Source organism: Centroberyx gerrardi, chromosome 15 (genome assembly GCF_048128805.1).
Source record: "Centroberyx gerrardi isolate f3 chromosome 15, fCenGer3.hap1.cur.20231027, whole genome shotgun sequence".
Lineage (NCBI taxonomy): Eukaryota > Metazoa > Chordata > Actinopteri > Beryciformes > Berycidae > Centroberyx > Centroberyx gerrardi.
The window spans coordinates 19,553,755-19,568,860 of NC_136011.1; the positions used below are offsets into that span (position 1 = coordinate 19,553,755).

Genomic DNA, 15,106 nt, shown 5'->3' on the forward strand with positions numbered 1-15,106 from the left:
CAAGTCATTTTCTATCCCCCTGACTGCTTGAAAAAAAAAATCTTACCAGGGCCTCTGTCACTCTTCTCCTCTGTTGTTATTCCCTTGTTCTTCTTTCCCCTTCTTCTCCTCGTTGCCAGCTACATGCCTTTTTCTCTCCGTCTCACCAGCTCCTGTGAGGGTGTATTCTTTTTACAGCCTTCTTCAGCAGTCTTTACTTTTTCTTTTCATTTGATCCATCTATTTTTACATTCTTGCCTTATCTGCCCCTCCTCTCCGCTTTCTCTACCTTTCCCTGTCTCTGAGTTTTGTAGGCTACCCCCCCTCCCTCTGTCTTTTCTTCACATTAGTTCCCTGTTGATATCACAGTTGACTACTGCACAGGTGTGGGTCAGTCTTTGGTGCACAAAAATTTGGATGCAAAGTTAGCTTAAGACACGGTGTAAATGTTGCATATATGGAATATAGGAAAAAGTACATGAGAGCTGTACTTGTAGCTGTACTGAAAGCGAGAGAGAGAGAAAGCGAGAGAGAGAGAGAGAGAGAAAATTCTCTGTAAACTGTAAACTCTTCTTTAACTTTGCTTTTTTGTAATCATCACTGTTATTGTTGTTACTGTCCAGAAATATTCTATGTGATGAATCTATATATTTAATATGCAGTTTATTTCATTTTATTTTACTTTATTTCCATCTCATTTATGTTTGAATCTATGCTTTGGCAACATGTGCACATGTACGTCATGCCAATAAAGCTCCTTGAATTGAATTGAATTGAATTGAGAGAGGGAGAGAGAGAGAGAGAGAGAGAGAGAGCGAGAGAGAGGATGGATAAGTGAAGAGTGGTTCTCATTGACATTGGCATTGTTCCACAGACAGATTTATAGGCCGGAGAGAACACATGGTCTCCCTCTCTCTCTCTCTCTCTCTCTCTTTCTCTCTCTCACACACACGCACACACACACACACACACACACACACACACACACACACACACAGAGAGATAGGAGAGAATGTGAATTTGTGTAGATGAAGGACACCTTTAAGAAAATTGCGAGAGCTACTACTGGCAATATTAAAGAAGAGACTGCTCCCTAGTGGTCATATTGGTTAATGACAATTTCAGCATATAGCACAGGGTATAGACCAATTCCAAAATAGGCCTAAGTTACTGTACAAGTAAAATCACAAAATGTGAAGCAACACGTCTGAATATTGTATTCATCTGTCCCCCCCAGAATGGAAGCCTTCATTTTGGAAACATTTTCGTTTTCGGGTTTTGGCTTCTTGACCCAGTTTTCTCAACAGATAAATATTTGATGACTGGTTTAAAAAGTTTCTCTGAGCAAGGAGGCAAAGTCTGGAAGTAAATGGAGCGGCAAGAAAACATAATTACCCGAAAAAGTGGTGCCTTGTATGTTTGTCAGTGTGTGTTAAAGTGATTGAGAGCCTTGAGGGGTTCATTGGCCCATTTAGAGCATCACACAGCCTGAGCAGCTTCTGCAGGATGTATGAAGCAGACTGTGTAAAGACGAATGATGAGTACAGTACAATACCAGGATGAGTAGCCAACCAAATTAGCTTTTGTCCCATGCTTATTCTTGCTATTATTATTCATAATATTCTGTTACATCATCACACGACCATCTTGGTGGGAAAATAACAGGTGTTTGTAATAAATTTATAGGTGATTCTAATCAAATGACAGCCACAGCAAATGAGTTGTATAAGCACCATATTGGTAGGAAATGCATGTGACATCATGGGACTACTATGAATTAATGTAGCGCGCACAGAGCTGAGGCCAGTCTGACGTCACGCCAACGGCTAGTAGGGGGGCTGGAATTTGCATGATATTCAAATATGGCTTAACTTGAATGTGATGAAAACAAACCAAAGAAATACATTAAGACTCGTAAAAGTTTATCCTCCATACAGTTGATACAGATTATGTAGTTTAAAGATCACGTGCAATCCCACGGTTTGAGATCAGCAATGTCACCCACAAGCCATTGGAACCTATGATTGTAACCCAGGTGACATGGCTCCGCCCCTTTGGAAGCGAATGGAGGATGTGGGAATGACAAACTGTCACGCAAGTCTGTCCTGTGGAAATTCAGTGTATCATATGTATGGACAGTTTATGGCGAGTTTACAGGTTAGTTTTGTAGAAAGAAGAGGCATTGTTTTGAGGGACGGTTTCGGATTTACGCGCCCGGATACGTTGTATGGTTACGCTCGTCTGTTGCTTCTGACCGTCGTTTCAGTCGTTATACTGTACCAGTCGGTCGGTGTTGACAGTGTAACGGACCAGTGATAGCTGCAGGCTACAATACTGAAAGCATTTCATGTAAATGCGAGGGGGGATTTCCAGTGTTTTCTGTATTTATTTTTCAGCTCGTCGTAAGAAACCTGTTATGGACTTGGTTGAGCTTTTTGATATAGAATACGGATTTGATACTAAGCTTTTCATTCCATCAGCTAGGCCATATTAACTTATGTGACTGTTGGCTATCGCGCTCCTCAACACTCAAAACATAGTGGGACTGTTTACAATGGCAAGTGGAAGATTGCTTTTACTTGGCAGCTCACTTTAGGACAGGTTGCCTTTTGCAACCAAGAGACGGAACAAGTGGACTGTGTGGTGGACCATTGTCATGGCTGTAAATATACTTTAACGGCATAATACAGGTAAGATCATGAATAAATCCTATTGACTTGTTATTATAAGGTTATACAAGTCATCTTATATGATTGTGAAATGATGAAAGCAATGAGTGTTACTGTGTGGTTCTAACTAATGCCTTCATAACATAAGTCTCCTTATTTTGCGGGTGCAAAATATGAGGTGTTGTTTACATTATACTGTGATTTAAAACAACAACAACAACAACAACAACAACAACAACAACAACAACAGATAGCCTAGCTAATCGTATCATAGGATGAGGTTGCTTTCATCTTCCCCAGCATCCTGAGGCCAGTAGTTAAGCCAACTCACTCACTCTTGCTCCCTGCTGTCCAGTGGAGAGATGGGTCATGTTTTCTAACGTCACAACACCCCAGAGAATCACAACATGCCCTGAAAAAGTCACTGTAGGCTACCATGAATGGGCATGGCCAGGTCTTTATGTAATAAACCTATAAAAAAGAGCCTTACTAATTATATAATAAACTCAGTACTTTACGGAGAGTGTGCTTATATACTCAGAATGTGAGGACATTGGAGAATGATGTTGTTGCTCAGAACAGGATTGAAAAAACATGAGGCCTAGTCTTTCTGTGTCCTTAACTAGTTAATCCTTGAGGGAAACACACATCTAAGTCTACCTTGCTTGAATATCTACTGTTGAAATGTGTGTCTGTTATGTAGCCTACATGTCAGGATTAAAGTAACACGAAAGATAATCCACACGGTTTCATGCTCCACTGATATCATAGTTAGATCTGATAGACAGGAGTTCAAATCTAACCGGCACTTTTATACCATACAGTGCAGCTCTACATATTCATATTTTCATACCATGGCTGAAGTTGATGTCAGTCAAGTCTTTAACACTGTCTGTGTGCCATTTTAGGCTATGACTTACTGCGACCCAGACAGTGCAAAGCACCCTGGCATCAACGCCCCCCGTACACATTAGGATACGGCATGAATGATTGCCCTGACACTCCTCAGTGTAAGTGAGATGGACACTCCTGTGGTGTTCCTATGTATGGGGTTGGCTACACACACACACACACACACACACACACACACACACACACACACACACACGCAAACACAGATCCATGTGTGTGTTCCTGCAGGCACCTGTTGGCAAGCGCCACCTTGGCTGGGGGTGTGTTTACGATACGATTCCCCCCAACAACAGCTGAGTGTCTCCAATGTGGGTCTGACTGTAAAAGACCCCCCAAATCGCAGCTAATATGCAAGGGATTTTTCCAGACTGTGTGTGTGTCTGTCTGGCTGTCTGCATATGTGTCTGCATATGTGCGCCCTAACCATCAGGGTTAATGTTTTTTGGAATCTAGCTGTGTGTGAGGATACACATTACTGTCATGGCCTGTGTGTGTGCAAGTGCATAGTTGTCATTCCAAGAGACTGTAGTGCCCCTGAAGACACTTTAGGCCAGCAGATAAGATGTTAAAGTGTGCTCACACGATGCTAAAAGCAACAGCTTACGGCACAGAGAAGCGTTGAGTCATTATATTGTATAACAGAGTGCCAGGAATCACAGACTGAGAGAGGGAGTCAGTGGAGGAGAGTAAGGTGAGTGGCTAAATAGTTCTTCAAACTGTCACAAATGTGGGTTTCTGCAGTTATCTTTTCTGCCACATATGTTGTTGTATGTTGTATGTATGTTGTTGTCATATGTGATGTTGATTGTGTGTATGCCCGTGTGTGTTATCTCATGTACTAAAGCAAAAAGGACATGTCACATCTCTCTTTCTCCCTCTCTCTATCTCCCCCTCTCTCTTTCTGTTTGCACATGTGTGTTTCCACTCTACTGAATATAGCTAAAAAATCAATGGAAATGGTTTAACAGCAGAGTAATTACAAGGCCCAGAGATGAGGTCATTCAGGATGCTGCATTGTGGTCATGGTTTTGTGCATGTAAGTGTGTGCGCGTGGTGGAGTGTGCAGGGCCTATGGGGTTGATGTGACTTTGACTTCTGCCTGATCCTCCGTGCCCTCTTAGGCGCCGTTCTCTCTCTGTATGTGGCCTATCATTAGAGCTATACTTAGCCACGCTTATCAGTCCTATCTTTACCTTGGTAAGACTACAGATTTTTAAGGGCTGGGAATGGCTGTATGTGTAGCAGTGTGCAGACACAGGACCTCAGATACCCTGACATGTGGAAAGTGGAGGAAATGTGAGTGACTTAGTTTGAAATGCTTTGAAATAAAACATTAAAGTTGAATTTTTCAAAAGAAAGAGAAGTTTGCCCCCCATAGTGTTTGCTCTGCAACGCCATAAAAATGATGAGAGGGCTCTACTTTTCAAATGACAAAAGTTTCACTGTTCATTAGTGCCATGCTCTACCCACTGAGCTATACAGAGCTACAATATCAGTCATTTGGTGGAGACTTTTATCCAAAGTGCTGTGCAGCATTGAGTACATTCCCTTTCAACATAGATGGACACAGTAGGAATCAAACCCCCAACCCTGGCAATATTAGTGCCCAGGTTGATGGTATTCTGGTGCTACATTAGAACCAAACCATTGTTAACTGGACTGCATATGCAATTGATATTCTCTGTCTTTACTTTGACGAGAAAACAGTTGTATTTATATATTGAATGGGTTGAGTGTTTGGTGTGTGTTTGAGTGTTTGGGAGTATTTTGGTTCAGTCAGTCCTTCTGTTCAGTCCTTCTGTTCTTTCGGTATGAATGGTGTGTTTACACAGGTGTCATTATGAACACAATGCAGGTTGATTGGGAGCAGCAGATGTGTGTAGTTTTGAATCATTCGCTTGATGATGGCATTCATTGTCAAGACTCAATGAGTAGGTGCTGAAATGTCTGAAATCTGATGAGATTTTCTTTATATAAGTAACAACCTTCTACTCATATCTTATGTGACAATCCACAGCTTTGCTGAAGCATGATAATGTGCTTAACAGTAGATGCATGAAATGGATGATTTTGGGGATGTCCTGATTGCTCAGTTGGCTAAGGGGCATATACCACATAAACACAACATCCTGTGTTCGAATCCGGCCCAGGACCTTTGTCACATCCCTCTCTCTCTATAGTAGAAAAGGAAATGCACACCAAAAATGATTGAGAGGTGCTGATCACTGGAAGTAGAAATCAAGAAAAAGTGTGTCGCACACTCCATAGAAACCATTCTTTATTTGATGACGTTTCGGCCCTATGGCCTTCTTCAAGATCCCTCTCTCTCCCATGTTTCCTGTCTCTCTATACTGTGACTGACCAATAAAGCAGAAATACCCAAAAAATTATCTTTAAAAATAAATGGGTGATTTTGTACATAAGTGGAATAAAGACTAGTTATGTCAGAAGCCCATTTCTCCCCATTGTGATCATCATTATTTTTCTAATGAGAGTATATCTTTGAAGTACATACCTACCTTACTAGCTTGAGAGCAGGAACATGACATATCATCAGCATATGCCTCACTGGGTGTCTGCGCTTTGCCAGCTTGTCAGCTGCGATTGTGGCTCATATCTTTTTACATGACAGGCATATGTGGCCCCACTTCATCTTGTTCCCTTGTGTCTCTCATTAGCATCAGGTAACTGCATTGAGCTTGTGGTATACCAGGTCCCAGGGGTCACCCTCCTTAAAACCCTCCGTGAAGGCTCATTCAATAATCCTCCAAGCCTTTGAGTCATGTGATATTCTATAGGGTCCTTATATCCTTGGGATTAGACATGAGAGTTGACTGTGAATGAATGTGTGTGAGAGTATGTACTGTGTCTTTAGGATGAAAGTTTGCTTTCAGGTTCTCTGCACAAACAGTGCTGAGTCATTCTCAATCACCACCTGTGACCTGCTTTAAACACTGCAAGCTTCTATTCAGAGTGGCTGTTATTCTCTGTCATGATGGGTCATTTCCAGAGCAAAACCCCGTAAATAAAAGGTGAAAGTGTCTAAGCTTCTCTGTTTTTCAGATGAGTAGCTTTGCTCTGATGTTACTGTACCGGATTCATGGGGCACCTGATCTCTTTTCTGTTCAATGGGTCAGTCAGTATTTCCATATCAATGCCACTCTTAAACTTCCATTCCAGAAATTCCCAGAAAACTTTTTACTTTTGACTCTGTGTATTATCTCCATGTCTCATGCCTCTGGAAAGATAAGCTGTGGTCCTGTTGGCTGAACTTTGGTGACATTTGAAACCACTGTCATGTGGTTGTTGCAACCATCCATTCGGCCACCCTGGGAACAGACATGGAATTGGTATTCAAATAGCCTGTTTGCATAGCCGGCTCAACTGCCACAGCATCTGACATCACCAAATAATGGACTTCATTGTAGTGCCCTTCTGTGTTCAAAGCAATTTTCACAGCAAGGGAATATCTCACCACATCCACCACTGATGAGTAGCACCCAGCCGGGTGATGACTAGCAGCCAATTTGACCCAGAGGGCTCTCGAGCTGAAAAGAATAGAGATTTCCCTTGTCCGTGTCACTCTCCTGGATAGGTTTCCCTCTACTTTTGGTATTATCAGATGACCAAAGAACTCTACTGGATCTGATAAAATAAAAGCCTGTAAAGTATTAAAGAGATAAGGGGCATGACATTTGATTGCAGCTAACTGCCAGCTGCGATCTGATTTGATGTGAAGATGCCTTGTGCCCCTTTGCCCCATGTGTATTTGTCAGTTACTGTACAGAAATGTGCTGTCAAAGGAAGTCATGAGAAGCGGTGGGTAAGAGAGATGGAGAGTAATAGAGTGGAAAGGAAGGAGGCACATGAAAAGAGGGAAGTTGGGTAGAGAGGAAGTTGAGCATTGCATTGTCCATTCACCAGGGGATGAATCCATAGGGAACAACATCTATTTAAAGACTACTATTTAAAAATGTGCTGCATATTCAGGGCCTTAACCAAGGCTCTGTGTCATGGATCACATTAAGTGCATTAGCTTCAAGCTACATTTCTCCCCTATCATGACTGGCCACCGTTTAGCATTATGACTCCTGACGAGGAATCAGTCAGTCACAGTAAGTTTGTATGGTTACATGAAAACATATGCCCAGTAAATAACACAGTGGAAAGATAAGCTTGAGGTGTGTCAAATGAATTCAGTGTGTCAGTGTGAAGAGAGGCCTTTTGCAGAGAAGAGAGAGTGATGTCATTGTTGAGTTATCAAAGAAAAGCTTGGGTGGAGGCAGGCAGTAGCTGAGATGACCATGGACTCCGTGAACTTGAGTCCTTGTTACTGTGTAAACGCGCAAGAGTGTGTGCGTTTGTGTGTGTGTGTGTGTGTGTCCGACACGTGTGGGTGTGTTTGTGTCAGTGGATGTGAGTTTTGTATTATTTGTGTGCATGTGGGTGTGTGTGAGCATGCCATGTTTCTCTTTATGTGAGTGTATGTTAGTTTTGCAGTTGTGAATGGATTTGTGTGTGTAGCCTATATGTCTGTGTGAGCATGTCTGCATATGCGTTTGTGTGTGTGTGTGTTTGTGAATCAGTCATGTGAGCAGCAAACACGCTGATATAAGGATATATCCTTCACTCAAGCAGCTGTAAGTGCAGTGCTTAATCGTGTTCATGTGCCTTGACTTCTTGTGAGTTTCTAAGAAGAAGAAAGTACACTTAGGCTACACAGTATAATTCAACATTGTCACACAGTACAGTCTGGCTGAGTTCTTTTCATTACAAGTCGACACAATACAGTTTAGTATCATACTGCCTGATTTGTTATGCTTTTAGGTTTTGTCCGCTGCTTTATAATCTCATAAAGCAGTTCTTTTCACATGATAACTTTGAAGCAGACTATCTTTGTATATCATGTCTAACAACGTACCGAGAAATTAACTGTCTGATCTTGATAACAGATCATAAAATATACTTCCACACCAGTGTAACTTCCTTCCTGTGTGCTGCTGATATAGGCTACTTTTTAAAGGGAACACTTTTTCTACTTACTGCATAGTGCTGATAGGACTTTAGAGAGGTGATTTCCTGATAAGGCTTTAGAAAAGTGATCTCAGACACCCACTTGCCTAGTGACAGGGTGGAGTTCCTCCAGGGTCATGTTACATCATGATTTCTTTATTGGCTGGCTGATTGGTGGGTTAGATCATGATAGGGTTGCCATAGGATATTTTGGCAGGTCTTAGAGCTAGGGCTGCATGATTATAGCAAAACTGATAATGCTGATTATTTAGCTAAATATTGAGATCATGATTGTTAGTCGCATAATCAATAATTATTTGCCTTTGTTTCCGGAAAGAAACTAATTTTATTTCACTTTTGTACCTTAGCATAGGCTATATTTTCAGTGTAGTACTGTATTTACTCAAATAGCAGCAGCTAGAAAGTCGTGCTTTCACTCTTACTGTCTTAAAGGATCAGATGTGATGAAATCTGATGTCCCTGAAAAAAAGCAGGTCATCTGGGGTCTTGCAATTATTTTTAAGGTGTTTCTACTTTAATTGGTGAGCCGTGTGTTCTCTGTCTGCACTTCGCCATTATGGTCGTCTTCGCTTAATATTATGGTTCACATCAAAAGTACATGAGAACTCTGTAATGTGTGGTTAATTGACCTCTACACAGTGGTACTGCTACACTGGCTAACTTGCCTCAGTGGTTCTGTCTGTAACACACACACACACACACACACACACACACACACACACACTCACGCACTTCTTTTGATGCAGTATTGCTGCCATCAAGAACAGAGTCATGTACAAAGAGTTGTAATTCTTGTTCAGTCCAGTGTGTTGCACATCATAATCCACATAGAATGGAACTAGAGCTATTAGGATGGCTCATTGAACACTCATTCAACCAATAGAGTGGTCAGTGTAAAGTCATTTGAAATTATCCATCCTGTATGAGAGCTATTTTATGCATTTCATTTTTTAAGTCTTCTTGTAACATTTTTTTAATATGACAATGTTATGCTCAGTTGATTTTGGATGGAGAAAGACAGAGAGAGACAGAAAAATAGAGGAAGGGAAAGAGAGACAGAGAGAGTAAGAAATGAGTAATAATGATGCAGTAGCTACTCAGAATAACCTTCACAAATTAAACGGCACCCATGCTTTTATTATAATTCATCTGAATACACAACGTTTTGGGAGAGTGATCAACGTAGCCGTTAAGTGACACAATATGATACAGAAGTAACATAATGATTTGAACTAACTTTCCTGTTGAAAGTTCTCTCTTCCTACGAGACTTCGAGCATGCCTTTTACATAGGAAGTGATCATGGTTACTTGTTAGTATGGGACACTGTGTAAAAAAAACACTGAGCAGTGGAATACATGGCTGTTCACCTGAAATACTTCAAAAAATTAACCATGGCTAGATCAGCGATATTGATTTTGTGCTATTTACTTTTAAAAATTTATGACTCAAAAAACGGTCAGTCCTCTTGCATTTGATAATGCTACTCACAAACGGTCACTTCACATATGCTTAAGTGTTAGCATGGAGAATCGGAGTGAGCGATTTAACAGGGGCACATGGATGATTTTGGTGTGTGTGTACTCATCACTTAATGGTAAGTTGACCAACGTCTCTATATCTCAAAAACATGGTGTATTCCTTTAAAAGTCTGAGGTGCGGGTCTCACCAATATGGAGTGAGTTCAGGTGAGCCATGTTTTTTGCCATTGTCAAACTAAATTAACACCTGGGACTTCGTCCGGCAGCTCATACTTTGCTGTCCCACTTGTATGATCATAACAGGCTTTACATTTCCAAAAGAAATCAATTATTTGGTGTTCTGTGGTTTGAATGAAGTAGGGACTTCAGTAGGAATAGAAAAGTAAGCCTTGGGCTACTGTCAGCACTGCCTCTGGCTCCTATCTACATAAACGACTCTAATGACCTTACTGACAGTGATTGACACCTCCGCTGTTGCCGGGCGACACTTATCAGCCTTTCCACCCCTTGTGGCCAATCAGAAGGTGAGAATTAAATGGGGCTGTCAAACGCACTGCAATCCTCTCACGGTGTGGTTCATGTCAAGGTCATATAGTGGAGGGAGAACAGACATTGACATGTGTGTGCATGTACTACACAGACACACACACACACACATACACACACACACACACACACACACACACACACACACACATACACACGCACACACAAACCATTAACTGTAATGCCTCTTGAGTCTGTGTGTGTGTGAGTGAGAGAGAGAGAGGTGTGTGAGAGGAGTGGTGTTGGGAGAAATGTGATTAGGATGATGGGAGCGTGGACATCTGGGCTGCTACAGCAATGAACCAAATCAGATTATTTGAAGTGCTACCAAGACAGGACCACACCTCACAGGAAAAAGGCAGCAAAATTGTCCTAATGGATGAATCAGAGTGGATGGATGATGGCTTTTTGAGGCTGAGTAGTGACTGTAGTCAGCAGTATGATTCATTTTGGTCCACGGTGAGACTCTCTTCATGCGTATCTCTTTGTCACTGTCTTGGTTCCTGTGTAAACCCTCTGTCACTGACTGTAGGGAAACTCATTAGAAAGGCCTGGAGTGGTATTGGTGACAGAGCCATAACTGAATGTCCTGCTTTCTCATTCTAGTTTTTGGCAAGGACAAAAATGAAATAAAATTTTGATGAATGAATTACAATTACATTTAATACAGAATCACAACACAAGGGGAATGTGATCACTGTCCTGTTTTGAAAGTTCTCTTTCTTTTTTCTTTCTTGCTTTCTTTCTCTCTCTGCACCACTCATAATGCCATGGGGAAGAAACTTTTTCAGTGTAGGATTAGTTCTCAAAATTGTCCAATTTAGAGACCAACAGCGTAATAATGTAGTATGAAAAACAGCTGATTTAGATTGTCGCTGATCAATCGGAGCATCCCATGAAAACGGTATAAAAGCTCAATTAGTCTGTGTAGAAAGTCTATGTTTTAGTAGTCTATTATTCAGAGTGTTGTTGATGTGGGTTGGATCAGCCGCCATGTGTGATTTACCAAAGCGGATGACATCACAGACACTTGTAAACAGGAGATATTGAGGAACTGGCAATGCTCGTATGATTTTACTGTTGACACTTCACAGGGAATGGTTGACAGAGTGGAACCAGTACCCTGCCAACCATGAAACGAGGAGGGGAAGTTTAATGTACACTGAATCTTTACGAGAACCACAACAAATCCTTCTCACTGGTGTCACTTTTCATGTATGGCTGACTGCTAGCCGGGCAGGATCTCTTTCATTTATTATCCACGCTGTTGATCCTGTGATATTATGGGGCTGCATGCACACTGAGAATTGCTACTTTAGCGTTTGATAACTTTTTGTGGCTCAGTAGGATTATGTGGTCTTAGTATTAGACTTTGTACTGTATTGTGGATGAATGATTGGGCTTTTATTGCTGTAAGTAATCTGTTCTGCACTGGAAATTGGGCTCTGTGAATTTTTTTTCAACCTTTTCTTCCTCTTTGACTTTCATTGTTCTGGGCTTATTTTCCCAAAAGCATCTTTGTGGTAATATAACATCCATCATACGCCAAAGGACAAAAATGAATCTAGTGTTTACATGTCTTTGGGCTAGATTGTCTCTCCTCTCCTCTCCTCTCCTCTCCTCTCCTCTCCTCTCCTCTCCTCTCCTCTCCAGCAGCACACTGGGTGTGGCTCTTAAAAGATGCCCCATCAAATATTAAAAGCACCAACAAAAGCACTGTTCTCCCCACCCACACAACCACCGGCACACATCACACACACACACACACACACACACACACACACACACACACACACACACACACGCACACGCGCACACGCACACACAGACCAACTTCTGAACAGCCTCTTCCTGTTCCTGTGCTCTACTCTCTACTGGGTGCTGCCTCACTTTCAGTTGAGGGAGGAAACAGTGCAGCATGACTTGGCAGGGCTTAGCGTCTGCTTAGTAATGATTGACTCTGGGATGAGAGTGACTGGACGAGTCTGTGGGTCAGCCTTAATGCACTGAGTGAAGGTAATATTTTGTATATCGTATTTATGTGGTAGTTTGCTCATTGTGGGGAAAAAAAAAGTTTGTGTCTGTCTGTGCCTGTGCTTGTGATGGTCAGATGGAGAATCACATGCGATGCAGCATGGTCCTTCCTAATGTAGCAGTTTGCCACACCTTCTCTCTCTCCATTTCTTTCTACTCTTCCTCTCTCCTCTTCCTCTCTTGGTCTCTGTCATTTGATCCACAGCTGTTAGTACACAGCATTAGCAAACCTTCCATGCTTTCTCATTGGATTAGCATCACTTAGCGCAGCTCACTCCAGTATTGCTTTCACTCAATAGACATTAGCCTAGCATCAGTATTGCTTTCATCCCTGTCTCATTCAATTACCCTCATCTAATGGCAGTCTGTTAATCCCTTCAGGGAGAGAGAGAGCTATGGCCTACTACTGTACTGTCGAGAGATGACCCCTTAGTTATTACTCTTATCACACTGCAATGCAGTTCAAAGGATTCTGTCAATAAATGAATCTGCACTTTTGTATAGGTTCAGTAGTATAGGTGAGAGTGTCATTTTGGCTACATTTGATTTTCAGGTGGTGTTCTTTATCCCTCCTCAGATTGGATGCCTTTAATTCACTGGCATTAGATGTTACCTTTCCCTGGGTCAATACTGTGGTTGGCCATCACAGGCTCCCATTCGTCTTAGATTCTCCTTAGGTTTGCTGAAAGTTAACAACAGAGTCATCACTGACAGACAAGAGGGAAACTGATAGTTCTGGGATAGTTGTTGTGGGCGTCCAGGCTGGTGTACTTCCATTAAAGTGAATGTCTCTGAATGGATGATCCACTAGGCCTTGAGTGTGAGAGCAGAGCCAGCTGGACGTCACACTGGGCTCTTACCCCAAGGGTTATATAATTATTGATCCATGCAACTGATTAGTTCTGTAGCTTGAAAGACAGATTTACTGAGACTGCAGTGTGTGGGGAGAGGGGGTGTAGAGAGATGGAAAGGAAGATGGAGAGAGGGAAGGAAGGAGGGGATGCAAGCTGTAACTGCCTTGTCTGTCGTGCCAAGAACCAATCAGTGCCAGAGGAGAGATAACCTTGTTTCAGCTTTTCTCTCTCTCTATGCACTCCTCCTTCCTCCCTCTCTCCATTTTCCCTCAATTTATCTCCCCTTCCTCATCTGCCATAGTCTTCATTATTTAGCCAGTCCACACCGAGTCCCTATAGAAATCCACTGGGTGTGTTTGTGTCTGGACATGACAATTTGTGCAGTAGATAGAAAGACACTTAAGATGAAAGAACTAGAAAATTGTGTGTTGCTTACAAGGCCACCCTATCAGGAAATGCATACAAATCTCACTCGAAAGTTCAGATCCTCCCCCACCTCCCCAACGTTGTATCCCTCTCTGGGATTCCCACAGTCTGCATTAAGTCAAATAAAATCCTCCCCTCCATAAACTTTGAAATTGAAAGAAGGAAAGGTAAGAAAGGGAAGATGGATGTGGCCTGTCACGCTGTTGTGTTGAGAGATGGTGCTGAGGCTTTGTAGTGATAGGGAGGTATGAGCATTGGGAGATGGGGACTGAGTGATGGGGGCTAGCTAGTGGGAATGGGGATTTATTGTGTGTAGTAGAACTCCTCCACTCATGCGTAGCCCTACTGACCCAATAGATCAGAGCCCTAGGGCTGTCACATATTATCTACATCCATCCTGTTGCTCCTGAAGAATGCAACTCTGTAGTATCAAGCGTGGGGTGAGGGGGGTTGTTACAGCTTGAGTGCGTGCGTGCGTGAGTTTGTGTGCGTGCACGTGCATTAGTTAGAAAGTGAAGGTTTTGCCAGAAGAAAACAAATGACCTCATTCTTGCTGATCCCTTTTTTTTTTTTTAGCATTTCTGTGTCTCTGCCAGGTGCTTTCTGACTGGCTGTCCTCTGGGTCGGAAATGAAGCAAGGCCGGAAAGCCTCACTGGCAGGCAGACAGAAAGCTCCCATTCCCACTAGATAGGGGAGTAAGAAAAGATGTCATCTCACTTCCCTGCTCATTTCACACACAGAGATGGCTGCTGAGATGCTACAGCTGCAGGTCCAATAGAGGATCTCTCTGTGGGATGAGTCTTCCTGGAGTCCCTCTCTCTCACTTAAACTCTATTTCACTGTATCTGTCTGCCTGTTAGCCCATCTTTCTCTCTTTCCCCGCCTTTCACTCCCTCTCTAAATCTCTCTCGGTCTGTCTGTACAGTATGTCCCTGTTTCTCTCTCTCTCTCTCTCTCTCTCTCTCTCTCTCTCTCTCTCTCTCTCTCTCTCTCTCTCTCTCTCTCTCTCTGTGTCATTCTCGTTATGTTTTTCTTTCTCTCCTGATGGGGAGAGAAGCCATAGAGAAACCACACACATTGGGTGATGTGGGATGAAAGAAGAGTTGGTGTGAAATCTAAGGAATAGTGAAAATCCAGTTCCCCTTGTAGACTGAGTCAAGTGGTTTTTCAA

General features: G+C 42.3%; 1 protein-coding gene across 1 annotated transcript in view; it reads left to right on the forward strand.

Annotated features, from left to right (window-relative positions):
* Positions 1-2,564: 2,564 nt before the first annotated feature.
* Positions 2,565-15,106, forward strand: part of ccser2a (coiled-coil serine-rich protein 2a) — a 58,552-nt gene continuing 46,010 nt past the window's right edge. Inside the window, exons 1-2 of the mRNA XM_078288564.1 lie at positions 2,565-2,669; positions 3,557-3,658. The gene's annotated coding sequence lies outside the window, so the exon portion shown is untranslated. The remainder of the gene's footprint in view (positions 2,670-3,556; positions 3,659-15,106) is intronic.